Source organism: Schistocerca gregaria, chromosome 4, assembly GCF_023897955.1.
Source record: "Schistocerca gregaria isolate iqSchGreg1 chromosome 4, iqSchGreg1.2, whole genome shotgun sequence".
NCBI classification, from domain to species: domain Eukaryota; kingdom Metazoa; phylum Arthropoda; class Insecta; order Orthoptera; family Acrididae; genus Schistocerca; species Schistocerca gregaria.
Window position 1 is genome coordinate 25870851 of NC_064923.1, and position 26270 is coordinate 25897120.

At 46.2% G+C, this 26270-nt stretch overlaps 17 non-coding genes across 17 annotated transcripts; all 17 read left to right on the forward strand.

Annotated features, from left to right (window-relative positions):
• Positions 1–1068: 1068 nt before the first annotated feature.
• Positions 1069–1140, forward strand: Trnat-agu (transfer RNA threonine (anticodon AGU)). Its single transcript has one exon. It is a non-coding gene; the product is annotated as a tRNA-Thr (tRNA).
• Positions 1141–2578: 1438 nt separating this feature from the next.
• Positions 2579–2650, forward strand: Trnat-agu (transfer RNA threonine (anticodon AGU)). The gene has a single exon. It is a non-coding gene; the product is annotated as a tRNA-Thr (tRNA).
• A 1441-nt stretch (positions 2651–4091) lies between these two features.
• On the forward strand, positions 4092–4163 carry Trnat-agu (transfer RNA threonine (anticodon AGU)). The gene has a single exon. It is a non-coding gene; the product is annotated as a tRNA-Thr (tRNA).
• A 1447-nt stretch (positions 4164–5610) lies between these two features.
• Trnat-agu (transfer RNA threonine (anticodon AGU)) lies at positions 5611–5682 on the forward strand. Its single transcript has one exon. It is a non-coding gene; the product is annotated as a tRNA-Thr (tRNA).
• Positions 5683–7126: 1444 nt separating this feature from the next.
• Positions 7127–7198, forward strand: Trnat-agu (transfer RNA threonine (anticodon AGU)). Its single transcript has one exon. It is a non-coding gene; the product is annotated as a tRNA-Thr (tRNA).
• A 1453-nt stretch (positions 7199–8651) lies between these two features.
• On the forward strand, positions 8652–8723 carry Trnat-agu (transfer RNA threonine (anticodon AGU)). Its single transcript has one exon. It is a non-coding gene; the product is annotated as a tRNA-Thr (tRNA).
• Positions 8724–10167: 1444 nt separating this feature from the next.
• Trnat-agu (transfer RNA threonine (anticodon AGU)) lies at positions 10168–10239 on the forward strand. The gene has a single exon. It is a non-coding gene; the product is annotated as a tRNA-Thr (tRNA).
• Positions 10240–11710: 1471 nt separating this feature from the next.
• On the forward strand, positions 11711–11782 carry Trnat-agu (transfer RNA threonine (anticodon AGU)). The gene has a single exon. It is a non-coding gene; the product is annotated as a tRNA-Thr (tRNA).
• Positions 11783–13229: 1447 nt separating this feature from the next.
• Positions 13230–13301, forward strand: Trnat-agu (transfer RNA threonine (anticodon AGU)). Its single transcript has one exon. It is a non-coding gene; the product is annotated as a tRNA-Thr (tRNA).
• Positions 13302–14748: 1447 nt separating this feature from the next.
• Trnat-agu (transfer RNA threonine (anticodon AGU)) lies at positions 14749–14820 on the forward strand. Its single transcript has one exon. It is a non-coding gene; the product is annotated as a tRNA-Thr (tRNA).
• A 1447-nt stretch (positions 14821–16267) lies between these two features.
• Positions 16268–16339, forward strand: Trnat-agu (transfer RNA threonine (anticodon AGU)). Its single transcript has one exon. It is a non-coding gene; the product is annotated as a tRNA-Thr (tRNA).
• A 1456-nt stretch (positions 16340–17795) lies between these two features.
• Trnat-agu (transfer RNA threonine (anticodon AGU)) lies at positions 17796–17867 on the forward strand. Its single transcript has one exon. It is a non-coding gene; the product is annotated as a tRNA-Thr (tRNA).
• Positions 17868–19341: 1474 nt separating this feature from the next.
• Positions 19342–19413, forward strand: Trnat-agu (transfer RNA threonine (anticodon AGU)). The gene has a single exon. It is a non-coding gene; the product is annotated as a tRNA-Thr (tRNA).
• Positions 19414–20860: 1447 nt separating this feature from the next.
• Positions 20861–20932, forward strand: Trnat-agu (transfer RNA threonine (anticodon AGU)). Its single transcript has one exon. It is a non-coding gene; the product is annotated as a tRNA-Thr (tRNA).
• Positions 20933–22379: 1447 nt separating this feature from the next.
• Trnat-agu (transfer RNA threonine (anticodon AGU)) lies at positions 22380–22451 on the forward strand. Its single transcript has one exon. It is a non-coding gene; the product is annotated as a tRNA-Thr (tRNA).
• Positions 22452–23907: 1456 nt separating this feature from the next.
• Positions 23908–23979, forward strand: Trnat-agu (transfer RNA threonine (anticodon AGU)). The gene has a single exon. It is a non-coding gene; the product is annotated as a tRNA-Thr (tRNA).
• A 1450-nt stretch (positions 23980–25429) lies between these two features.
• Trnat-agu (transfer RNA threonine (anticodon AGU)) lies at positions 25430–25501 on the forward strand. Its single transcript has one exon. It is a non-coding gene; the product is annotated as a tRNA-Thr (tRNA).
• The last annotated feature ends 769 nt before the right edge of the window (positions 25502–26270 follow it).

Below are 26270 nucleotides of genomic sequence, written 5' to 3' on the forward strand. Positions count from 1 at the left end.
CGTAGCAGGTTGAATGTATCAAATGGGTGGGAAAGAGCAAGGGGCAGCGTCTGTGTAGAACGAAAACACAACTCCTCAGTGGTGTGAGCGTTTTGAGATGAGTCGTATATAAGTTCCACTTGTTTGTCAGTGGCCGTGTGGCCTAATGGATAAGGCGTCGGACTTCGTATCCGAAGATTGCGTGTTTGATTCCTCTCTCGGTCGTGTTTTTCCAGATCTGAAAAAGAAACATACCGTTTTAGTGCAGCACTTGAGCAGTACGAAACCGTGTGAATGTTGCTGTTGACCATTTTCTGCTTGGAGATGCTCTTGAGCTTGAAACACGCACAACAAGACCGGTGTTAACTAGCGAATTGGTTTGCATATTGCCGTCGCCGCGTGTTTTTGACTGGCACTTGCACATCTAAAATAACGTCGGAAAGTAACTCGTTCGGCTTATGAGTCACATCAAGTATGTGTGTTAATTTTGACGAAACTAGCTCTGCAGGTTGTCATGCAATTCTGTTACCTCTCAGAAATGATTATGAAATAAAAGTGAACTACGTGACGAGTGTGACGTTAGGAAAACATTAGGCAACATGGGGAGGTTCTGTATGGGACCAATCAACCCAAACGAGTACTGTGTGACGTGCTAACCGGCATATACTCACCGAGGCAGCGCGGCTAGCTCAGTCGGTAGAACATAAGGCTCTTAATCCCAGGGTCGTGGGTTCGAGCCCCACGTGGGGAGGAACGGAATTTTGTTCCTCTGCAGATGTAACTTACCGTTTTTCTGATTAACGTGATGTAATGGAAATAGCAACTTTAAACTTTGCCTACGTCTCCGTCAGTCGCTACGAAACTGTATTTGAAGGTGAAGGTGATTTTGTAGACATGTGTGAAAGACATGTTCTGAAATGCAAGTGGTGTTATTTGGAGAGCACTTCCTTTACGTGTCAGATGTGTAGGCAAGCAGTAATGGGTCGCCATAGCTGCAAATATTAGACGGTAATATGAAGTGTTGTCAGCTGAAGTCTGATGATCCAGACGACCGTAAGGATGAAGTACGCAAAAGTACCGCTAGGCCGCGCCTCTTTAGCTCAGTGGCAGAGCACTGGTCTAGTAAACCAGGGGTCGTGAGTTCGATCCTCACAGGAGGCAGACGAATTTTGGATATCAGTTGCGCGTCGTGGCCTTATAGCAAACAGTATCTGGGATGACTAACAATTAGCGAGAGGCGTTTTATTAAGAATTACTCTCAGATGTGATTAAGGCGAATGGCGCAGATAAAGCATTTGCCAAAGCGGTACAGCATAAGGTGGGATGGGACAGTCTGAAATATATTTTATAGATGTATTTCTCACATATCTCAGAGCCTTCCGCGGTTGTCGTCGTCGTCGTCGTCGCCGCCGCCACTTCTGCAGAAGTAGCAAATGGACATCGTAGCAAATGCGGCGAGGGACGCCCTGCCTTACATTTCCGAATGCACAAAGTGTGTGGTTTAGTTTCCCAGTCTATATTTGGTAGGTCTCGTAGCAGGTTGAATGTATCAAATGGGTGGGAAAGAGCAAGGGGCAGCGTCTGTGTAGAACGAAAACACAACTCCTCAGTGGTGTGAGCGTTTTGAGATGAGTCGTATATAAGTTCCACTTGTTTGTCAGTGGCCGTGTGGCCTAATGGATAAGGCGTCGGACTTCGTATCCGAAGATTGCGTGTTTGATTCCTCTCTCGGTCGTGTTTTTCCAGATCTGAAAAAGAAACATACCGTTTTAGTGCAGCACTTGAGCAGTACGAAACCGTGTGAACGTTGCTGTTGACCATTTTCTGCTTGGAGATGCTCTTGAGCTTGAAACACGCACAACAAGACCGGTGTTAACTAGCGAATTGGTTTGCATATTGCCGTCGCCGCGTGTTTTTGACTGGCACTTGCACATCTAAAATAACGTCGGAAAGTAACTCGTTCGGCTTATGAGTCACATCAAGTATGTGTGTTAATTTTGACGAAACTAGCTCTGCAGGTTGTCATGCAATTCTGTTACCTCTCAGAAATGATTATGAAATAAAAGTGAACTACGTGACGAGTGTGACGTTAGGAAAACATTAGGCAACATGGGGAGGTTCTGTATGGGACCAATCAACCCAAACGAGTACTGTGTGACGTGCTAACCGGCATATACTCACCGAGGCAGCGCGGCTAGCTCAGTCGGTAGAACATAAGGCTCTTAATCCCAGGGTCGTGGGTTCGAGCCCCACGTGGGGAGGAACGGAATTTTGTTCCTCTGCAGATGTAACTTACCGTTTTTCTGATTAACGTGATGTAATGGAAATAGCAACTTTAAACTTTGCCTACGTCTCCGTCAGTCGCTACGAAACTGTATTTGAAGGTGAAGGTGATTTTGTAGACATGTGTGAAAGACATGTTCTGAAATGCAAGTGGTGTTATTTGGAGAGCACTTCCTTTACGTGTCAGATGTGTAGGCAAGCAGTAATGGGTCGCCATAGCTGCAAATATTAGACGGTAATATGAAGTGTTGTCAGCTGAAGTCTGATGATCCAGACGACCGTAAGGATGAAGTACGCAAAAGTACCGCTAGGCCGCGCCTCTTTAGCTCAGTGGCAGAGCACTGGTCTAGTAAACCAGGGGTCGTGAGTTCGATCCTCACAGGAGGCAGACGAATTTTGGATATCAGTTGCGCGTCGTGGCCTTATAGCAAACAGTATCTGGGATGACCAACAATTAGCGAGAGGCGTTTTATTAAGAATTACTCTCAGATGTGATTAAGGCGAATGGCGCAGATAAAGCATTTGCCAAAGCGGTACAGCATAAGATGGGATGGGACAGTCTGAAATATATTTTATAGATGTATTTCTCACATATCTCAGAGCCTTCCGCGGTTGTCGTCGTCGTCGTCGTCGTCGCCGCCGCCACTTCTGCAGAAGTAGCAAATGGACATCGTAGCAAATGCGGCGAGGGACGCCCTGCCTTACATTTCCGAATGCACAAAGTGTGTGGTTTAGTTTCCCAGTCTATATTTGGTAGGTCTCGTAGCAGGTTGAATGTATCAAATGGGTGGGAAAGAGCAAGGGGCAGCGTCTGTGTAGAACGAAAACACAACTCCTCAGTGGTGTGAGCGTTTTGAGAAGAGTCGTATATAAGTTCCACTTGTTTGTCAGTGACCGTGTGGCCTAATGGATAAGGCGTCGGACTTCGTATCTGAAGATTGCGTGTTTGATTCCTCTCTCGGTCGTGTTTTTCCAGATATGAAAAAGAAACATACCGTTTTAGTGCAGCACTTGAGCAGTACGAAACCGTGTGAACGTTGCTGTTGACCATTTTCTGCTTGGAGATGCTCTTGAGCTTGAAACACGCACAACAAGACCGGTGTTAACTAGCGAATTGGTTTGCATATTGCCGTCGCCGCGTGTTTTTGACTGGCACTTGCACATCTAAAATAACGTCGGAAAGTAACTCGTTCGGCTTATGAGTCACATCAAGTATGTGTGTTAATTTTGACGAAACTAGCTCTGCAGGTTGTCATGCAATTCTGTTACCTCTCAGAAATGATTATGAAATAAAAGTGAACTACGTGACGAGTGTGACGTTAGGAAAACATTAGGCAACATGGGGAGGTTCTGTATGGGACCAATCAACCCAAACGAGTACTGTGTGACGTGCTAACCGGCATATACTCACCGAGGCAGCGCGGCTAGCTCAGTCGGTAGAACATAAGGCTCTTACTCCCAGGGTCGTGGGTTCGAGCCCCACGTGGGGAGGAACGGAATTTTGTTCCTCTGCAGATGTAACTTACCGTTTTTCTGATTAACGTGATGTAATGGAAATAGCAACTTTAAACTTTGCCTACGTCTCCGTCAGTCGCTACGAAACTGTATTTGAAGGTGAAGGTGATTTTGTAGACATGTGTGAAAGACATGTTCTGAAATGCAAGTGGTGTTATTTGGAGAGCACTTCCTTTACGTGTCAGATGTGTAGGCAAGCAGTAATGGGTCGCCATAGCTGCAAATATTAGACGGTAATATGAAGTGTTGTCAGCTGAAGTCTGATGATCCAGACGACTGTAAGGATGAAGTACGCAAAAGTACCGCTAGGCCGCGCCTCTTTAGCTCAGTGGCAGAGCACTGGTCTAGTAAACCAGGGGTCGTGAGTTCGATCCTCACAGGAGGCAGACGAATTTTGGATATCAGTTGCGCGTCGTGGCCTTATAGCAAACAGTATCTGGGATGACTAACAATTAGCGAGAGGCGTTTTATTAAGAATTACTCTCAGATGTGATTAAGGCGAATGGCGCAGATAAAGCATTTGCCAAAGCGGTACAGCATAAGATGGGATGGGACAGTCTGAAATATATTTTATAGATGTATTTCTCACATATCTCAGAGCCTTCCGCGGTTGTCGTCGTCGTCGTCGTCGTCGTCGTCGCCGCCGCCACTTCTGCAGAAGTAGCAAATGGACATCGTAGCAAATGCGGCGAGGGACGCCCTGCCTTACATTTCCGAATGCACAAAGTGTGTGGTTTAGTTTCCCAGTCTATATTTGGTAGGTCTCGTAGCAGGTTGAATGTATCAAATGGGTGGGAAAGAGCAAGGGGCAGCGTCTGTGTAGAACGAAAACACAACTCCTCAGTGGTGTGAGCGTTTTGAGATGAGTCGTATATAAGTTCCTCTTGTTTGTCAGTGACCGTGTGGCCTAATGGATAAGGCGTCGGATTTCGTATCTGAAGATTGCGTGTTTGATTCCTCTCTCGGTCGTGTTTTTCCAGATATGAAAAAGAAACATACCGTTTTAGTGCAGCACTTGAGCAGTACGAAACCGTGTGAACGTTGCTGTTGACCATTTTCTGCTTGGAGATGCTCTTGAGCTTGAAACACGCACAACAAGACCGGTGTTAACTAGCGAATTGGTTTGCATATTGCCGTCGCCGCGTGTTTTTGACTGGCACTTGCACATCTAAAATAACGTCGGAAAGTAACTCGTTCGGCTTATGAGTCACATCAAGTATGTGTGTTAATTTTGACGAAACTAGCTCTGCAGGTTGTCATGCAATTCTGTTACCTCTCAGAAATGATTATGAAATAAAAGTGAACTACGTGACGAGTGTGACGTTAGGAAAACATTAGGCAACATGGGGAGGTTCTGTATGGGACCAATCAACCCAAACGAGTACTGTGTGACGTGCTAACCGGCATATACTCACCGAGGCAGCGCGGCTAGCTCAGTCGGTAGAACATAAGGCTCTTAATCCCAAGGTCGTGGGTTCGAGCCCCACGTGGGGAGGAACGGAATTTTGTTCCTCTGCAGATGTAACTTACCGTTTTTCTGATTAACGTGATGTAATGGAAATAGCAACTTTAAACTTTGCCTACGTCTCCGTCAGTCGCTACGAAACTGTATTTGAAGGTGAAGGTGATTTTGTAGACATGTGTGAAAGACATGTTCTGAAATGCAAGTGGTGTTATTTGGAGAGCACTTCCTTTACGTGTCAGATGTGTAGGCAAGCAGTAATGGGTCGCCATAGCTGCAAATATTAAACGGTAATATGAAGTGTTGTCAGCTGAAGTCTGATGATCCAGACGACCGTAAGGATGAAGTACGCAAACGTACCGCTAGGCCGCGCCTCTTTAGCTCAGTGGCAGAGCACTGGTCTAGTAAACCAGGGGTCGTGAGTTCGATCCTCACAGAAGGCAGACGAATTTTGGATATCAGTTGCGCGTCGTGGCCTTATAGCAAACAGTATCTGGGATGACTAACAATTAGCGAGAGGCGTTTTATTAAGAATTACTCTCAGATGTGATTAAGGCGAATGGCGCAGATAAAGCATTTGCCAAAGCGGTACAGCATAAGATGGGATGGGACAGTCTGAAATATATTTTATAGATGTATTTCTCACATATCTCAGAGCCTTCCGCGGTTGTCGTCGTCGTCGTCGTCGTCGTCGCCGCCGCCACTTCTGCAGAAGTAGCAAATGGACATCGTAGCAAATGCGGCGAGGGACGCCCTGCCTTACATTTCCGAATGCACAAAGTGTGTGGTTTAGTTTCCCAGTCTATATTTGGTAGGTCTCGTAGCAGGTTGAATGTATCAAATGGGTGGGAAAGAGCAAGGGGCAGCGTCTGTGTAGAACGAAAACACAACTCCTCAGTGGTGTGAGCGTTTTGAGATGAGTCGTATATAAGTTCCACTTGTTTGTCAGTGACCGTGTGGCCTAATGGATAAGGCGTCGGATTTCGTATCTGAAGATTGCGTGTTTGATTCCTCTCTCGGTCGTGTTTTTCCAGATATGAAAAAGAAACATACCGTTTTAGTGCAGCACTTGAGCAGTACGAAACCGTGTGAACGTTGCTGTTGACCATTTTCTGCTTGGAGATGCTCTTGAGCTTGAAACACGCACAACAAGACCGGTGTTAACTAGCGAATTGGTTTGCATATTGCCGTCGCCGCGTGTTTTTGACTGGCACTTGCACATCTAAAATAACGTCGGAAAGTAACTCGTTCGGCTTATGAGTCACATCAAGTATGTGTGTTAATTTTGACGAAACTAGCTCTGCAGGTTGTCATGCAATTCTGTTACCTCTCAGAAATGATTATGAAATAAAAGTGAACTACGTGACGAGTGTGACGTTAGGAAAACATTAGGCAACATGGGGAGGTTCTGTATGGGACCAATCAACCCAAACGAGTACTGTGTGACGTGCTAACCGGCATATACTCACCGAGGCAGCGCGGCTAGCTCAGTCGGTAGAACATAAGGCTCTTAATCCCAGGGTCGTGGGTTCGAGCCCCACGTGGGGAGGCATGGAATTTTGTTCCTCTGCAGATGTAACTTACCGTTTTTCTGATTAACGTGATGTAATGGAAATAGCAACTTTAAACTTTGCCTACGTCTCCGTCAGTCGCTACGAAACTGTATTTGAAGGTGAAGGTGATTTTGTAGACATGTGTGAAAGACATGTTCTGAAATGCAAGTGGTGTTATTTGGAGAGCACTTCCTTTACGTGTCAGATGTGTAGGCAAGCAGTAATGGGTCGCCATAGCTGCAAATATTAGACGGTAATATGAAGTGTTGTCAGCTGAAGTCTGATGATCCAGACGACCGTAAGGATGAAGTACGCAAAAGTACCGCTAGGCCGCGCCTCTTTAGCTCAGTGGCAGAGCACTGGTCTAGTAAACCAGGGGTCGTGAGTTCGATCCTCACAGGAGGCAGACGAATTTTGGATATCAGTTGCGCGTCGTGGCCTTATAGCAAACAGTATCTGGGATGACTAACAATTAGCGAGAGGCGTTTTATTAAGAATTACTCTCAGATGTGATTAAGGCGAATGGCGCAGATAAAGCATTTGCCAAAGCGGTACAGCATAAGATGGGATGGGACAGTCTGAAATATATTTTATAGATGTATTTCTCACATATCTCAGAGCCTTCCGCGGTTGTCGTCGTCGTCGTCGTCGTCGTCGTCGTCGTCGCCGCCGCCACTTCTGCAGAAGTAGCAAATGGACATCGTAGCAAATGCGGCGAGGGACGCCCTGCCTTACATTTCCGAATGCACAAAGTGTGTGGTTTAGTTTCCCAGTCTATATTTGGTAGGTCTCGTAGCAGGTTGAATGTATCAAATGGGTGGGAAAGAGCAAGGGGCAGCGTCTGTGTAGAACGAAAACACAACTCCTCAGTGGTGTGAGCGTTTTGAGATGAGTCGTATATAAGTTCCACTTGTTTGTCAGTGACCGTGTGGCCTAATGGATAAGGCGTCGGACTTCGTATCCGAAGATTGCGTGTTTGATTCCTCTCTCGGTCGTGTTTTTCCAGATATGAAAAAGAAACATACCGTTTTAGTGCAGCACTTGAGCAGTACGAAACCGTGTGAACGTTGCTGTTGACCATTTTCTGCTTGGAGATGCTCTTGAGCTGGAAACACTCACAACAAGACCGGTGTTAACTAGCGAATTGGTTTGCATATTGCCGTCGCCGCGTGTTTTTGACTGGCACTTGCACATCTAAAATAACGTCGGAAAGTAACTCGTTCGGCTTATGAGTCACATCAAGTATGTGTGTTAATTTTGACGAAACTAGCTCTGCAGGTTGTCATGCAATTCTGTTACCTCTCAGAAATGATTATGAAATAAAAGTGAACTACGTGACGAGTGTGACGTTAGGAAAACATTAGGCAACATGGGGAGGTTCTGTATGGGACCAATCAACCCAAACGAGTACTGTGTGACGTGCTAACCGGCATATACTCACCGAGGCAGCGCGGCTAGCTCAGTCGGTAGAACATAAGGCTCTTAATCCCAGGGTCGTGGGTTCGAGCCCCACGTGGGGAGGCATGGAATTTTGTTCCTCTGCAGATGTAACTTACCGTTTTTCTGATTAACGTGATGTAATGGAAATAGCAACTTTAAACTTTGCCTACGTCTCCGTCAGTCACTACGAAACTGTATTTGAAGGTGAAGGTGATTTTGTAGACATGTGTGAAAGACATGTTCTGAAATGCAAGTGGTGTTATTTGGAGAGCACTTCCTTTACGTGTCAGATGTGTAGGCAAGCAGTAATGGGTCGCCATAGCTGCAAATATTAGACGGTAATATGAAGTGTTGTCAGCTGAAGTCTGATGATCCAGACGACCGTAAGGATGAAGTACGCAAAAGTACCGCTAGGCCGCGCCTCTTTAGCTCAGTGGCAGAGCACTGGTCTAGTAAACCAGGGGTCGTGAGTTCGATCCTCACAGGAGGCAGACGAATTTTGGATATCAGTTGCGCGTCGTGGCCTTATAGCAAACAGTATCTGGGATGACCAACAATTAGCGAGAGGCGTTTTATTAAGAATTACTCTCAGATGTGATTAAGGCGAATGGCGCAGATAAAGCATTTGCCAAAGCGGTACAGCATAAGGTGGGATGGGACAGTCTGAAATATATTTTATAGATGTATTTCTCACATATCTCAGAGCCTTCCGCGGTTGTCGTCGTCGTCGTCGTCGTCGTCGCCGCCGCCACTTCTGCAGAAGTAGCAAATGGACATCGTAGCAAATGCGGCGAGGGACGCCCTGCCTTACATTTCCGAATGCACAAAGTGTGTGGTTTAGTTTCCCAGTCTATATTTGGTAGGTCTCGTAGCAGGTTGAATGTATCAAATGGGTGGGAAAGAGCAAGGGGCAGCGTCTGTGTAGAACGAAAACACAACTCCTCAGTGGTGTGAGCGTTTTGAGATGAGTCGTATATAAGTTCCACTTGTTTGTCAGTGGCCGTGTGGCCTAATGGATAAGGCGTCGGACTTCGTATCCGAAGATTGCGTGTTTGATTCCTCTCTCGGTCGTGTTTTTCCAGATCTGAAAAAGAAACATACCGTTTTAGTGCAGCACTTGAGCAGTACGAAACCGTGTGAACGTTGCTGTTGACCATTTTCTGCTTGGAGATGCTCTTGAGCTTGAAACACGCACAACAAGACCGGTGTTAACTAGCGAATTGGTTTGCATATTGCCGTCGCCGCGTGTTTTTGACTGGCACTTGCACATCTAAAATAACGTCGGAAAGTAACTCGTTCGGCTTATGAGTCACATCAAGTATGTGTGTTAATTTTGACGAAACTAGCTCTGCAGGTTGTCATGCAATTCTGTTACCTCTCAGAAATGATTATGAAATAAAAGTGAACTACGTGACGAGTGTGACGTTAGGAAAACATTAGGCAACATGGGGAGGTTCTGTATGGGACCAATCAACCCAAACGAGTACTGAGTGACGTGCTAACCGGCATATACTCACCGAGGCAGCGCGGCTAGCTCAGTCGGTAGAACATAAGGCTCTTAATCCCAGGGTCGTGGGTTCGAGCCCCACGTGGGGAGGAACGGAATTTTGTTCCTCTGCAGATGTAACTTACCGTTTTTCTGATTAACGTGATGTAATGGAAATAGCAACTTTAAACTTTGCCTACGTCTCCGTCAGTCGCTACGAAACTGTATTTGAAGGTGAAGGTGATTTTGTAGACATGTGTGAAAGACATGTTCTGAAATGCAAGTGGTGTTATTTGGAGAGCACTTCCTTTACGTGTCAGATGTGTAGGCAAGCAGTAATGGGTCGCCATAGCTGCAAATATTAGACGGTAATATGAAGTGTTGTCAGCTGAAGTCTGATGATCCAGACGACCGTAAGGATGAAGTACGCAAAAGTACCGCTAGGCCGCGCCTCTTTAGCTCAGTGGCAGAGCACTGGTCTAGTAAACCAGGGGTCGTGAGTTCGATCCTCACAGGAGGCAGACGAATTTTGGATATCAGTTGCGCGTCGTGGCCTTATAGCAAACAGTATCTGGGATGACTAACAATTAGCGAGAGGCGTTTTATTAAGAATTACTCTCAGATGTGATTAAGGCGAATGGCGCAGATAAAGCATTTGCCAAAGCGGTACAGCATAAGGTGGGATGGGACAGTCTGAAATATATTTTATAGATGTATTTCTCACATATCTCAGAGCCTTCCGCGGTCGTCGTCGTCGTCGTCGTCGTCGTCGTCGTCGCCGCCGCCGCCGCCGCCGCCGCCGCCGCCACTTCTGCAGAAGTAGCAAATGGACATCGTAGCAAATGCGGCGAGGGACGCCCTGCCTTACATTTCCGAATGCACAAAGTGTGTGGTTTAGTTTCCCAGTCTATATTTGGTAGGTCTCGTAGCAGGTTGAATGTATCAAATGGGTGGGAAAGAGCAAGGGGCAGCGTCTGTGTAGAACGAAAACACAACTCCTCAGTGGTGTGAGCGTTTTGAGATGAGTCGTATATAAGTTCCACTTGTTTGTCAGTGGCCGTGTGGCCTAATGGATAAGGCGTCGGACTTCGTATCCGAAGATTGCGTGTTTGATTCCTCTCTCGGTCGTGTTTTTCCAGATCTGAAAAAGAAACATACCGTTTTAGTGCAGCACTTGAGCAGTACGAAACCGTGTGAACGTTGCTGTTGACCATTTTCTGCTTGGAGATGCTCTTGAGCTTGAAACACGCACAACAAGACCGGTGTTAACTAGCGAATTGGTTTGCATATTGCCGTCGCCGCGTGTTTTTGACTGGCACTTGCACATCTAAAATAACGTCGGAAAGTAACTCGTTCGGCTTATGAGTCACATCAAGTATGTGTGTTAATTTTGACGAAACTAGCTCTGCAGGTTGTCATGCAATTCTGTTACCTCTCTGAAATGATTATGAAATAAAAGTGAACTACGTGACGAGTGTGACGTTAGGAAAACATTAGGCAACATGGGGAGGTTCTGTATGGGACCAATCAACCCAAACGAGTACTGTGTGACGTGCTAACCGGCATATACTCACCGAGGCAGCGCGGCTAGCTCAGTCGGTAGAACATAAGGCTCTTAATCCCAGGGTCGTGGGTTCGAGCCCCACGTGGGGAGGAACGGAATTTTGTTCCTCTGCAGATGTAACTTACCGTTTTTCTGATTAACGTGATGTAATGGAAATAGCAACTTTAAACTTTGCCTACGTCTCCGTCAGTCGCTACGAAACTGTATTTGAAGGTGAAGGTGATTTTGTAGACATGTGTGAAAGACATGTTCTGAAATGCAAGTGGTGTTATTTGGAGAGCACTTCCTTTACGTGTCAGATGTGTAGGCAAGCAGTAATGGGTCGCCATAGCTGCAAATATTAGACGGTAATATGAAGTGTTGTCAGCTGAAGTCTGATGATCCAGACGACCGTAAGGATGAAGTACGCAAAAGTACCGCTAGGCCGCGCCTCTTTAGCTCAGTGGCAGAGCACTGGTCTAGTAAACCAGGGGTCGTGAGTTCGATCCTCACAGGAGGCAGACGAATTTTGGATATCAGTTGCGCGTCGTGGCCTTATAGCAAACAGTATCTGGGATGACTAACAATTAGCGAGAGGCGTTTTATTAAGAATTACTCTCAGATGTGATTAAGGCGAATGGCGCAGATAAAGCATTTGCCAAAGCGGTACAGCATAAGATGGGATGGGACAGTCTGAAATATATTTTATAGATGTATTTCTCACATATCTCAGAGCCTTCCGCGGTTGTCGTCGTCGTCGTCGTCGTCGTCGTCGCCGCCGCCACTTCTGCAGAAGTAGCAAATGGACATCGTAGCAAATGCGGCGAGGGACGCCCTGCCTTACATTTCCGAATGCACAAAGTGTGTGGTTTAGTTTCCCAGTCTATATTTGGTAGGTCTCGTAGCAGGTTGAATGTATCAAATGGGTGGGAAAGAGCAAGGGGCAGCGTCTGTGTAGAACGAAAACACAACTCCTCAGTGGTGTGAGCGTTTTGAGATGAGTCGTATATAAGTTCCACTTGTTTGTCAGTGACCGTGTGGCCTAATGGATAAGGCGTCGGACTTCGTATCCGAAGATTGCGTGTTTGATTCCTCTCTCGGTCGTGTTTTTCCAGATATGAAAAAGAAACATACCGTTTTAGTGCAGCACTTGAGCAGTACGAAACCGTGTGAACGTTGCTGTTGACCATTTTCTGCTTGGAGATGCTCTTGAGCTTGAAACACGCACAACAAGACCGGTGTTAACTAGCGAATTGGTTTGCATATTGCCGTCGCCGCGTGTTTTTGACTGGCACTTGCACATCTAAAATAACGTCGGAAAGTAACTCGTTCGGCTTATGAGTCACATCAAGTATGTGTGTTAATTTTGACGAAACTAGCTCTGCAGGTTGTCATGCAATTCTGTTACCTCTCAGAAATGATTATGAAATAAAAGTGAACTACGTGACGAGTGTGACGTTAGGAAAACATTAGGCAACATGGGGAGGTTCTGTATGGGACCAATCAACCCAAACGAGTACTGTGTGACGTGCTAACCGGCATATACTCACCGAGGCAGCGCGGCTAGCTCAGTCGGTAGAACATAAGGCTCTTAATCCCAGGGTCGTGGGTTCGAGCCCCACGTGGGGAGGAACGGAATTTTGTTCCTCTGCAGATGTAACTTACCGTTTTTCTGATTAACGTGATGTAATGGAAATAGCAACTTTAAACTTTGCCTACGTCTCCGTCAGTCGCTACGAAACTGTATTTGAAGGTGAAGGTGATTTTGTAGACATGTGTGAAAGACATGTTCTGAAATGCAAGTGGTGTTATTTGGAGAGCACTTCCTTTACGTGTCAGATGTGTAGGCAAGCAGTAATGGGTCGCCATAGCTGCAAATATTAGACGGTAATATGAAGTGTTGTCAGCTGAAGTCTGATGATCCAGACGACCGTAAGGATGAAGTACGCAAAAGTACCGCTAGGCCGCGCCTCTTTAGCTCAGTGGCAGAGCACTGGTCTAGTAAACCAGGGGTCGTGAGTTCGATCCTCACAGGAGGCAGACGAATTTTGGATATCAGTTGCGCGTCGTGGCCTTATAGCAAACAGTATCTGGGATGACCAACAATTAGCGAGAGGCGTTTTATTAAGAATTACTCTCAGATGTGATTAAGGCGAATGGCGCAGATAAAGCATTTGCCAAAGCGGTACAGCATAAGGTGGGATGGGACAGTCTGAAATATATTTTATAGATGTATTTCTCACATATCTCAGAGCCTTCCGCGGTTGTCGTCGTCGTCGTCGTCGTCGTCGTCGCCGCCGCCACTTCTGCAGAAGTAGCAAATGGACATCGTAGCAAATGCGGCGAGGGACGCCCTGCCTTACATTTCCGAATGCACAAAGTGTGTGGTTTAGTTTCCCAGTCTATATTTGGTAGGTCTCGTAGCAGGTTGAATGTATCAAATGGGTGGGAAAGAGCAAGGGGCAGCGTCTGTGTAGAACGAAAACACAACTCCTCAGTGGTGTGAGCGTTTTGAGATGAGTCGTATATAAGTTCCACTTGTTTGTCAGTGACCGTGTGGCCTAATGGATAAGGCGTCGGACTTCGTATCCGAAGATTGCGTGTTTGATTCCTCTCTCGGTCGTGTTTTTCCAGATATGAAAAAGAAACATACCGTTTTAGTGCAGCACTTGAGCAGTACGAAACCGTGTGAACGTTGCTGTTGACCATTTTCTGCTTGGAGATGCTCTTGAGCTTGAAACACGCACAACAAGACCGGTGTTAACTAGCGAATTGGTTTGCATATTGCCGTCGCCGCGTGTTTTTGACTGGCACTTGCACATCTAAAATAACGTCGGAAAGTAACTCGTTCGGCTTATGAGTCACATCAAGTATGTGTGTTAATTTTGACGAAACTAGCTCTGCAGGTTGTCATGCAATTCTGTTACCTCTCAGAAATGATTATGAAATAAAAGTGAACTACGTGACGAGTGTGACGTTAGGAAAACATTAGGCAACATGGGGAGGTTCTGTATGGGACCAATCAACCCAAACGAGTACTGTGTGACGTGCTAACCGGCATATACTCACCGAGGCAGCGCGGCTAGCTCAGTCGGTAGAACATAAGGCTCTTAATCCCAGGGTCGTGGGTTCGAGCCCCACGTGGGGAGGAACGGAATTTTGTTCCTCTGCAGATGTAACTTACCGTTTTTCTGATTAACGTGATGTAATGGAAATAGCAACTTTAAACTTTGCCTACGTCTCCGTCAGTCACTACGAAACTGTATTTGAAGGTGAAGGTGATTTTGTAGACATGTGTGAAAGACATGTTCTGAAATGCAAGTGGTGTTATTTGGAGAGCACTTCCTTTACGTGTCAGATGTGTAGGCAAGCAGTAATGGGTCGCCATAGCTGCAAATATTAGACGGTAATATGAAGTGTTGTCAGCTGAAGTCTGATGATCCAGACGACCGTAAGGATGAAGTACGCAAAAGTACCGCTAGGCCGCGCCTCTTTAGCTCAGTGGCAGAGCACTGGTCTAGTAAACCAGGGGTCGTGAGTTCGATCCTCACAGGAGGCAGACGAATTTTGGATATCAGTTGCGCGTCGTGGCCTTATAGCAAACAGTATCTGGGATGACTAACAATTAGCGAGAGGCGTTTTATTAAGAATTACTCTCAGATGTGATTAAGGCGAATGGCGCAGATAAAGCATTTGCCAAAGCGGTACAGCATAAGGTGGGATGGGACAGTCTGAAATATATTTTATAGATGTATTTCTCACATATCTCAGAGCCTTCCGCGGTTGTCGTCGTCGTCGACGTCGTCGTCGTCGCCGCCGCCACTTCTGCAGAAGTAGCAAATGGACATCGTAGCAAATGCGGCGAGGGACGCCCTGCCTTACATTTCCGAATGCACAAAGTGTGTGGTTTAGTTTCCCAGTCTATATTTGGTAGGTCTCGTAGCAGGTTGAATGTATCAAATGGGTGGGAAAGAGCAAGGGGCAGCGTCTGTGTAGAACGAAAACACAACTCCTCAGTGGTGTGAGCGTTTTGAGAAGAGTCGTATATAAGTTCCACTTGTTTGTCAGTGACCGTGTGGCCTAATGGATAAGGCGTCGGACTTCGTATCTGAAGATTGCGTGTTTGATTCCTCTCTCGGTCGTGTTTTTCCAGATATGAAAAAGAAACATACCGTTTTAGTGCAGCACTTGAGCAGTACGAAACCGTGTGAACGTTGCTGTTGACCATTTTCTGCTTGGAGATGCTCTTGAGCTTGAAACACGCACAACAAGACCGGTGTTAACTAGCGAATTGGTTTGCATATTGCCGTCGCCGCGTGTTTTTGACTGGCACTTGCACATCTAAAATAACGTCGGAAAGTAACTCGTTCGGCTTATGAGTCACATCAAGTATGTGTGTTAATTTTGACGAAACTAGCTCTGCAGGTTGTCATGCAATTCTGTTACCTCTCAGAAATGATTATGAAATAAAAGTGAACTACGTGACGAGTGTGACGTTAGGAAAACATTAGGCAACATGGGGAGGTTCTGTATGGGACCAATCAACCCAAACGAGTACTGTGTGACGTGCTAACCGGCATATACTCACCGAGGCAGCGCGGCTAGCTCAGTCGGTAGAACATAAGGCTCTTAATCCCAGGGTCGTGGGTTCGAGCCCCACGTGGGGAGGAACGGAATTTTGTTCCTCTGCAGATGTAACTTACCGTTTTTCTGATTAACGTGATGTAATGGAAATAGCAACTTTAAACTTTGCCTACGTCTCCGTCAGTCGCTACGAAACTGTATTTGAAGGTGAAGGTGATTTTGTAGACATGTGTGAAAGACATGTTCTGAAATGCAAGTGGTGTTATTTGGAGAGCACTTCCTTTACGTGTCAGATGTGTAGGCAAGCAGTAATGGGTCGCCATAGCTGCAAATATTAGACGGTAATATGAAGTGTTGTCAGCTGAAGTCTGATGATCCAGACGACCGTAAGGATGAAGTACGCAAAAGTACCGCTAGGCCGCGCCTCTTTAGCTCAGTGGCAGAGCACTGGTCTAGTAAACCAGGGGTCGTGAGTTCGATCCTCACAGGAGGCAGACGAATTTTGGATATCAGTTGCGCGTCGTGGCCTTATAGCAAACAGTATCTGGGATGACTAACAATTAGCGAGAGGCGTTTTATTAAGAATTACTCTCAGATGTGATTAAGGCGAATGGCGCAGATAAAGCATTTGCCAAAGCGGTACAGCATAAGATGGGATGGGACAGTCTGAAATATATTTTATAGATGTATTTCTCACATATCTCAGAGCCTTCCGCGGTTGTCGTCGTCGTCGTCGTCGTCGTCGTCGTCGTCGTCGCCGCCGCCACTTCTGCAGAAGTAGCAAATGGACATCGTAGCAAATGCGGCGAGGGACGCCCTGCCTTACATTTCCGAATGCACAAAGTGTGTGGTTTAGTTTCCCAGTCTATATTTGGTAGGTCTCGTAGCAGGTTGAATGTATCAAATGGGTGGGAAAGAGCAAGGGGCAGCGTCTGTGTAGAACGAAAACACAACTCCTCAGTGGTGTGAGCGTTTTGAGATGAGTCGTATATAAGTTCCACTTGTTTGTCAGTGACCGTGTGGCCTAATGGATAAGGCGTCGGATTTCGTATCTGAAGATTGCGTGTTTGATTCCTCTCTCGGTCGTGTTTTTCCAGATATGAAAAAGAAACATACCGTTTTAGTGCAGCACTTGAGCAGTACGAAACCGTGTGAACGTTGCTGTTGACCATTTTCTGCTTGGAGATGCTCTTGAGCTTGAAACACGCACAACAAGACCGGTGTTAACTAGCGAATTGGTTTGCATATTGCCGTCGCCGCGTGTTTTTGACTGGCACTTGCACATCTAAAATAACGTCGGAAAGTAACTCGTTCGGCTTATGAGTCACATCAAGTATGTGTGTTAATTTTGACGAAACTAGCTCTGCAGGTTGTCATGCAATTCTGTTACCTCTCAGAAATGATTATGAAATAAAAGTGAACTACGTGACGAGTGTGACGTTAGGAAAACATTAGGCAACATGGGGAGGTTCTGTATGGGACCAATCAACCCAAACGAGTACTGTGTGACGTGCTAACCGGCATATACTCACCGAGGCAGCGCGGCTAGCTCAGTCGGTAGAACATAAGGCTCTTAATCGCAGGGTCGTGGGTTCGAGCCCCACGTGGGGAGGAACGGAATTTTGTTCCTCTGCAGATGTAACTTACCGTTTTTCTGATTAACGTGATGTAATGGAAATAGCAACTTTAAACTTTGCCTACGTCTCCGTCAGTCGCTACGAAACTGTATTTGAAGGTGAAGGTGATTTTGTAGACATGTGTGAAAGACATGTTCTGAAATGCAAGTGGTGTTATTTGGAGAGCACTTCCTTTACGTGTCAGATGTGTAGGCAAGCAGTAATGGGTCGCCATAGCTGCAAATATTAGACGGTAATATGAAGTGTTGTCAGCTGAAGTCTGATGATCCAGACGACCGTAAGGATGAAGTACGCAAAAGTACCGCTAGGCCGCGCCTCTTTAGCTCAGTGGCAGAGCACTGGTCTAGTAAACCAGGGGTCGTGAGTTCGATCCTCACAGAAGGCAGACGAATTTTGGATATCAGTTGCGCGTCGTGGCCTTATAGCAAACAGTATCTGGGATGACTAACAATTAGCGAGAGGCGTTTTATTAAGAATTACTCTCAGATGTGATTAAGGCGAATGGCGCAGATAAAGCATTTGCCAAAGCGGTACAGCATAAGGTGGGATGGGACAGTCTGAAATATATTTTATAGATGTATTTCTCACATACCTCAGAGCCTTCCGCGGTTGTCGTCGTCGTCGTCGTCGTCGTCGTCGTCGTCGTCGTCGTCGTCGTCGTCGCCGCCGCCGCCAGTTCTGCAGAAGTAGCAAATGGACATCGTAGCAAATGCGGCGAGGGACGCCCTGCTTTACATTTCCGAATGCACAAAGTGTGTGGTTTAGTTTCCCTGTCTATATTTGGTAGGTCTCGTAGCAGGTTGAATGTATCAAATGGGTGGGAAAGAGCAAGGGGCAGCGTCTGTGTAGAACGAAAACACAACTCCTCAGTGGTGTGAGCGTTTTGAGATGAGTCGTATATAAGTTCCACTTGTTTGTCAGTGACCGTGTGGCCTAATGGATAAGGCGTCGGACTTCGTATCCGAAGATTGCGTGTTTGATTCATCTCTCGGTCGTGTTTTTCCAGATATGAAAAAGAAACATACCGTTTTAGTGCAGCACTTGAGCAGTACGAAACCGTGTGAACGTTGCTGTTGACCATTTTCTGCTTGGAGATGCTCTTGAGCTTGAAACACTCACAACAAGACCGGTGTTAACTAGCGAATTGGTTTGCATATTGCCGTCGCCGCGTGTTTTTGACTGGCACTTGCACATCTAAAATAACGTCGGAAAGTAACTCGTTCGGCTTATGAGTCACATCAAGTATGTGTGTTAATTTTGACGAAACTAGCTCTGCAGGTTGTCATGCAATTCTGTTACCTCTCAGAAATGATTATGAAATAAAAGTGAACTACGTGACGAGTGTGACGTTAGGAAAACATTAGGCAACATGGGGAGGTTCTGTATGGGACCAATCAACCCAAACGAGTACTGTGTGACGTGCTAACCGGCATATACTCACCGAGGCAGCGCGGCTAGCTCAGTCGGTAGAACATAAGGCTCTTAATCCCAGGGTCGTGGGTTCGAGCCCCACGTGGGGAGGAACGGAATTTTGTTCCTCTGCAGATGTAACTTACCGTTTTTCTGATTAACGTGATGTAATGGAAATAGCAACTTTAAACTTTGCCTATGTCTCCGTCAGTCACTACGAAACTGTATTTGAAGGTGAAGGTGATTTTGTAGACATGTGTGAAAGACATGTTCTGAAATGCAAGTGGTGTTATTTGGAGAGCACTTCCTTTACGTGTCAGATGTGTAGGCAAGCAGTAATGAGTCGCCATAGCTGCAAATATTAGACGGTAATATGAAGTGTTGTCAGCTGAAGTCTGATGATCCAGACGACCGTAAGGATGAAGTACGCAAAAGTACCGCTAGGCCGCGCCTCTTTAGCTCAGTGGCAGAGCACTGGTCTAGTAAACCAGGGGTCGTGAGTTCGATCCTCACAGGAGGCAGACGAATTTTGGATATCAGTTGCGCGTCGTGGCCTTATAGCAAACAGTATCTGGGATGACCAACAATTAGCGAGAGGCGTTTTATTAAGAATTACTCTCAGATGTGATTAAGGCGAATGGCGCAGATAAAGCATTTGCCAAAGCGGTACAGCATAAGGTGGGATGGGACAGTCTGAAATATATTTTATAGATGTATTTCTCACATATCTCAGAGCCTTCCGCGGTTGTCGTCGTCGTCGTCGTCGTCGTCGTCGCCGCCGCCACTTCTGCAGAAGTAGCAAATGGACATCGTAGCAAATGCGGCGAGGGACGCCCTGCCTTACATTTCCGAATGCACAAAGTGTGTGGTTTAGTTTCCCAGTCTATATTTGGTAGGTCTCGTAGCAGGTTGAATGTATCAAATGGGTGGGAAAGAGCAAGGGGCAGCGTCTGTGTAGAACGAAAACACAACTCCTCAGTGGTGTGAGCGTTTTGAGATGAGTCGTATATAAGTTCCACTTGTTTGTCAGTGACCGTGTGGCCTAATGGATAAGGCGTCGGACTTCGTATCCGAAGATTGCGTGTTTGATTCCTCTCTCGGTCGTGTTTTTCCAGATCTGAAAAAGAAACATACCGTTTTAGTGCAGCACTTGAGCAGTACGAAACCGTGTGAACGTTGCTGTTGACCATTTTCTGCTTGGAGATGCTCTTGAGCTTGAAACACGCACAACAAGACCGGTGTTAACTAGCGAATTGGTTTGCATATTGCCGTCGCCGCGTGTTTTTGACTGGCACTTGCACATCTAAAATAACGTCGGAAAGTAACTCGTTCGGCTTATGAGTCACATCAAGTATGTGTGTTAATTTTGACGAAACTAGCTCTGCAGGTTGTCATGCAATTCTGTTACCTCTCAGAAATGATTATGAAATAAAAGTGAACTACGTGACGAGTGTGACGTTAGGAAAACATTAGGCAACATGGGGAGGTTCTGTATGGGACCAATCAACCCAAACGAGTACTGTGTGACGTGCTAACCGGCATATACTCACCGAGGCAGCGCGGCTAGCTCAGTCGGTAGAACATAAGGCTCTTAATCCCAAGGTCGTGGGTTCGAGCCCCACGTGGGGAGGAACGGAATTTTGTTCCTCTGCAGATGTAACTTACCGTTTTTCTGATTAACGTGATGTAATGGAAATAGCAACTTTAAACTTTGCCTACGTCTCCGTCAGTCGCTACGAAACTGTATTTGAAGGTGAAGGTGATTTTGTAGACATGTGTGAAAGACATGTTCTGAAATGCAAGTGGTGTTATTTGGAGAGCACTTCCTTTACGTGTCAGATGTGTAGGCAAGCAGTAATGGGTCGCCATAGCTGCAAATATTAGACGGTAATATGAAGTGTTGTCAGCTGAAGTCTGATGATCCAGACGACCGTAAGGATGAAGTACGCAAAAGTACCGCTAGGCCGCGCCTCTTTAGCTCAGTGGCAGAGCACTGGTCTAGTAAACCAGGGGTCGTGAGTTCGATCCTCACAGGAGGCAGACGAATTTTGGATATCAGTTGCGCGTCGTGGCCTTATAGCAAACAGTATCTGGGATGACTAACAATTAGCGAGAGGCGTTTTATTAAGAATTACTCTCAGATGTGATTAAGGCGAATGGCGCAGATAAAGCATTTGCCAAAGCGGTACAGCATAAGATGGGATGGGACAGTCTGAAATATATTTTATAGATGTATTTCTCACATATCTCAGAGCCTTCCGCGGTTGTCGTCGTCGTCGTCGTCGTCGCCGCCGCCGCCGCCACTTCTGCAGAAGTAGCAAATGGACATCGTAGCAAATGCGGCGAGGGACGCCCTGCCTTACATTTCCGAATGCACAAAGTGTGTGGTTTAGTTTCCCAGTCTATATTTGGTAGGTCTCGTAGCAGGTTGAATGTATCAAATGGGTGGGAAAGAGCAAGGGGCAGCGTCTGTGTAGAACGAAAACACAACTCCTCAGTGGTGTGAGCGTTTTGAGAAGAGTCGTATATAAGTTCCACTTGTTTGTCAGTGACCGTGTGGCCTAATGGATAAGGCGTCGGACTTCGTATCTGAAGATTGCGTGTTTGATTCCTCTCTCGGTCGTGTTTTTCCAGATATGAAAAAGAAACATACCGTTTTAGTGCAGCACTTGAGCAGTACGAAACCGTGTGAACGTTGCTGTTGACCATTTTCTGCTTGGAGATGCTCTTGAGCTTGAAACACGCACAACAAGACCGGTGTTAACTAGCGAATTGGTTTGCATATTGCCGTCGCCGCGTGTTTTTGACTGGCACTTGCACATCTAAAATAACGTCGGAAAGTAACTCGTTCGGCTTATGAGTCACATCAAGTATGTGTGTTAATTTTGACGAAACTAGCTCTGCAGGTTGTCATGCAATTCTGTTACCTCTCAGAAATGATTATGAAATAAAAGTGAACTACGTGACGAGTGTGACGTTAGGAAAACATTAGGCAACATGGGGAGGTTCTGTATGGGACCAATCAACCCAAACGAGTACTGTGTGACGTGCTAACCGGCATATACTCACCGAGGCAGCGCGGCTAGCTCAGTCGGTAGAACATAAGGCTCTTAATCCCAGGGTCGTGGGTTCGAGCCCCACGTGGGGAGGAACGGAATTTTGTTCCTCTGCAGATGTAACTTACCGTTTTTCTGATTAACGTGATGTAATGGAAATAGCAACTTTAAACTTTGCCTACGTCTCCGTCAGTCGCTACGAAACTGTATTTGAAGGTGAAGGTGATTTTGTAGACATGTGTGAAAGACATGTTCTGAAATGCAAGTGGTGTTATTTGGAGAGCACTTCCTTTACGTGTCAGATGTGTAGGCAAGCAGTAATGGGTCGCCATAGCTGCAAATATTAGACGGTAATATGAAGTGTTGTCAGCTGAAGTCTGATGATCCAGACGACCGTAAGGATGACGTACGCAAAAGTACCGCTAGGCCGCGCCTCTTTAGCTCAGTGGCAGAGCACTGGTCTAGTAAACCAGGGGTCGTGAGTTCGATCCTCACAGGAGGCAGACGAATTTTGGATATCAGTTGCGCGTCGTGGCCTTATAGCAAACAGTATCTGGGATGACTAACAATTAGCGAGAGGCGTTTTATTAAGAATTACTCTCAGATGTGATTAAGGCGAATGGCGCAGATAAAGCATTTGCCAAAGCGGTACAGCATAAGATGGGATGGGACAGTCTGAAATATATTTTATAGATGTATTTCTCACATATCTCAGAGCCTTCCGCGGTTGTCGTCGTCGTCGTCGTCGTCGTCGTCGTCGTCGTCGCCGCCGCCACTTCTGCAGAAGTAGCAAATGGACATCGTAGCAAATGCGGCGAGGGACGCCCTGCCTTACATTTCCGAATGCACAAAGTGTGTGGTTTAGTTTCCCAGTCTATATTTGGTAGGTCTCGTAGCAGGTTGAATGTATCAAATGGGTGGGAAAGAGCAAGGGGCAGCGTCTGTGTAGAACGAAAACACAACTCCTCAGTGGTGTGAGCGTTTTGAGATGAGTCGTATATAAGTTCCACTTGTTTGTCAGTGACCGTGTGGCCTAATGGATAAGGCGTCGGATTTCGTATCTGAAGATTGCGTGTTTGATTCCTCTCTCGGTCGTGTTTTTCCAGATATGAAAAAGAAACATACCGTTTTAGTGCAGCACTTGAGCAGTACGAAACCGTGTGAACGTTGCTGTTGACCATTTTCTGCTTGGAGATGCTCTTGAGCTTGAAACACGCACAACAAGACCGGTGTTAACTAGCGAATTGGTTTGCATATTGCCGTCGCCGCGTGTTTTTGACTGGCACTTGCACATCTAAAATAACGTCGGAAAGTAACTCGTTCGGCTTATGAGTCACATCAAGTATGTGTGTTAATTTTGACGAAACTAGCTCTGCAGGTTGTCATGCAATTCTGTTACCTCTCAGAAATGATTATGAAATAAAAGTGAACTACGTGACGAGTGTGACGTTAGGAAAACATTAGGCAACATGGGGAGGTTCTGTATGGGACCAATCAACCCAAACGAGTACTGTGTGACGTGCTAACCGGCATATACTCACCGAGGCAGCGCGGCTAGCTCAGTCGGTAGAACATAAGGCTCTTAATCCCAGGGTCGTGGGTTCGAGCCCCACGTGGGGAGGAACGGAATTTTGTTCCTCTGCAGATGTAACTTACCGTTTTTCTGATTAACGTGATGTAATGGAAATAGCAACTTTAAACTTTGCCTACGTCTCCGTCAGTCGCTACGAAACTGTATTTGAAGGTGAAGGTGATTTTGTAGACATGTGTGAAAGACATGTTCTGAAATGCAAGTGGTGTTATTTGGAGAGCACTTCCTTTACGTGTCAGATGTGTAGGCAAGCAGTAATGGGTCGCCATAGCTGCAAATATTAGACGGTAATATGAAGTGTTGTCAGCTGAAGTCTGATGATCCAGACGACCGTAAGGATGAAGTACGCAAAAGTACCACTAGGCCGCGCCTCTTTAGCTCAGTGGCAGAGCACTGGTCTAGTAAACCAGGGGTCGTGAGTTCGATCCTCACAGGAGGCAGACGAATTTTGGATATCAGTTGCGCGTCGTGGCCTTATAGCAAACAGTATCTGGGATGACTAACAATTAGCGAGAGGCGTTTTATTAAGAATTACTCTCAGATGTGATTAAGGCGAATGGCGCAGATAAAGCATTTGCCAAAGCGGTACAGCATAAGATGGGATGGGACAGTCTGAAATATATTTTATAGATGTATTTCTCACATATCTCAGAGCCTTCCGCGGTTGTCGTCGTCGTCGTCGTCGTCGTCGTCGTCGCCGCCGCCACTTCTGCAGAAGTAGCAAATGGACATCGTAGCAAATGCGGCGAGGGACGCCCTGCCTTACATTTCCGAATGCACAAAGTGTGTGGTTTAGTTTCCCAGTCTATATTTGGTAGGTCTCGTAGCAGGTTGAATGTATCAAATGGGTGGGAAAGAGCAAGGGGCAGCGTCTGTGTAGAACGAAAACACAACTCCTCAGTGGTGTGAGCGTTTTGAGATGAGTCGTATATAAGTTCCACTTGTTTGTCAGTGACCGTGTGGCCTAATGGATAAGGCGTCGGACTTCGTATTCGAAGATTGCGTGTTTGATTCCTCTCTCGGTCGTGTTTTTCCAGATCTGAAAAAGAAACATACCGTTTTAGTGCAGCACTTGAGCAGTACGAAACCGTGTGAACGTTGCTGTTGACCATTTTCTGCTTGGAGATGCTCTTGAGCTTGAAACACGCACAACAAGACCGGTGTTAACTAGCGAATTGGTTTGCATATTGCCGTCGCCGCGTGTTTTTGACTGGCACTTGCACATCTAAAATAACGTCGGAAAGTAACTCGTTCGGCTTATGAGTCACATCAAGTATGTGTGTTAATTTTGACGAAACTAGCTCTGCAGGTTGTCATGCAATTCTGTTACCTCTCAGAAATGATTATGAAATAAAAGTGAACTACGTGACGAGTGTGACGTTAGGAAAACATTAGGCAACATGGGGAGGTTCTGTATGGGACCAATCAACCCAAACGAGTACTGTGTGACGTGCTAACCGGCATATACTCACCGAGGCAGCGCGGCTAGCTCAGTCGGTAGAACATAAGGCTCTTAATCCCAGGGTCGTGGGTTCGAGCCCCACGTGGGGAGGAACGGAATTTTGTTCCTCTGCAGATGTAACTTACCGTTTTTCTGATTAACGTGATGTAATGGAAATAGCAACTTTAAACTTTGCCTACGTCTCCGTCAGTCGCTACGAAACTGTATTTGAAGGTGAAGGTGATTTTGTAGACATGTGTGAAAGACATGTTCTGAAATGCAAGTGGTGTTATTTGGAGAGCACTTCCTTTACGTGTCAGATGTGTAGGCAAGCAGTAATGGGTCGCCATAGCTGCAAATATTAGACGGTAATATGAAGTGTTGTCAGCTGAAGTCTGATGATCCAGACGACCGTAAGGATGAAGTACGTAAAAGTACCACTAGGCCGCGCCTCTTTAGCTCAGTGGCAGAGCACTGGTCTAGTAAACCAGGGGTCGTGAGTTCGATCCTCACAGGAGGCAGACGAATTTTGGATATCAGTTGCGCGTCGTGGCCTTATAGCAAACAGTATCTGGGATGACTAACAATTAGCGAGAGGCGTTTTATTAAGAATTACTCTCAGATGTGATTAAGGCGAATGGCGCAGATAAAGCATTTGCCAAAGCGGTACAGCATAAGATGGGATGGGACAGTCTGAAATATATTTTATAGATGTATTTCTCACATATCTCAGAGCCTTCCGCGGTTGTCGTCGTCGTCGTCGTCGTCGTCGTCGTCGTCGTCGCCGCCGCCACTTCTGCAGAAGTAGCAAATGGACATCGTAGCAAATGCGGCGAGGGACGCCCTGCCTTACATTTCCGAATGCACAAAGTGTGTGGTTTAGTTTCCCAGTCTATATTTGGTAGGTCTCGTAGCAGGTTGAATGTATCAAATGGGTGGGAAAGAGCAAGGGGCAGCGTCTGTGTAGAACGAAAACACAACTCCTCAGTGGTGTGAGCGTTTTGAGATGAGTCGTATATAAGTTCCACTTGTTTGTCAGTGGCCGTGTGGCCTAATGGATAAGGCGTCGGACTTCGTATCCGAAGATTGCGTGTTTGATTCCTCTCTCGGTCGTGTTTTTCCAGATCTGAAAAAGAAACATACCGTTTTAGTGCAGCACTTGAGCAGTACGAAACCGTGTGAACGTTGCTGTTGACCATTTTCTGCTTGGAGATGCTCTTGAGCTTGAAACACGCACAACAAGACCGGTGTTAACTAGCGAATTGGTTTGCATATTGCCGTCGCCGCGTG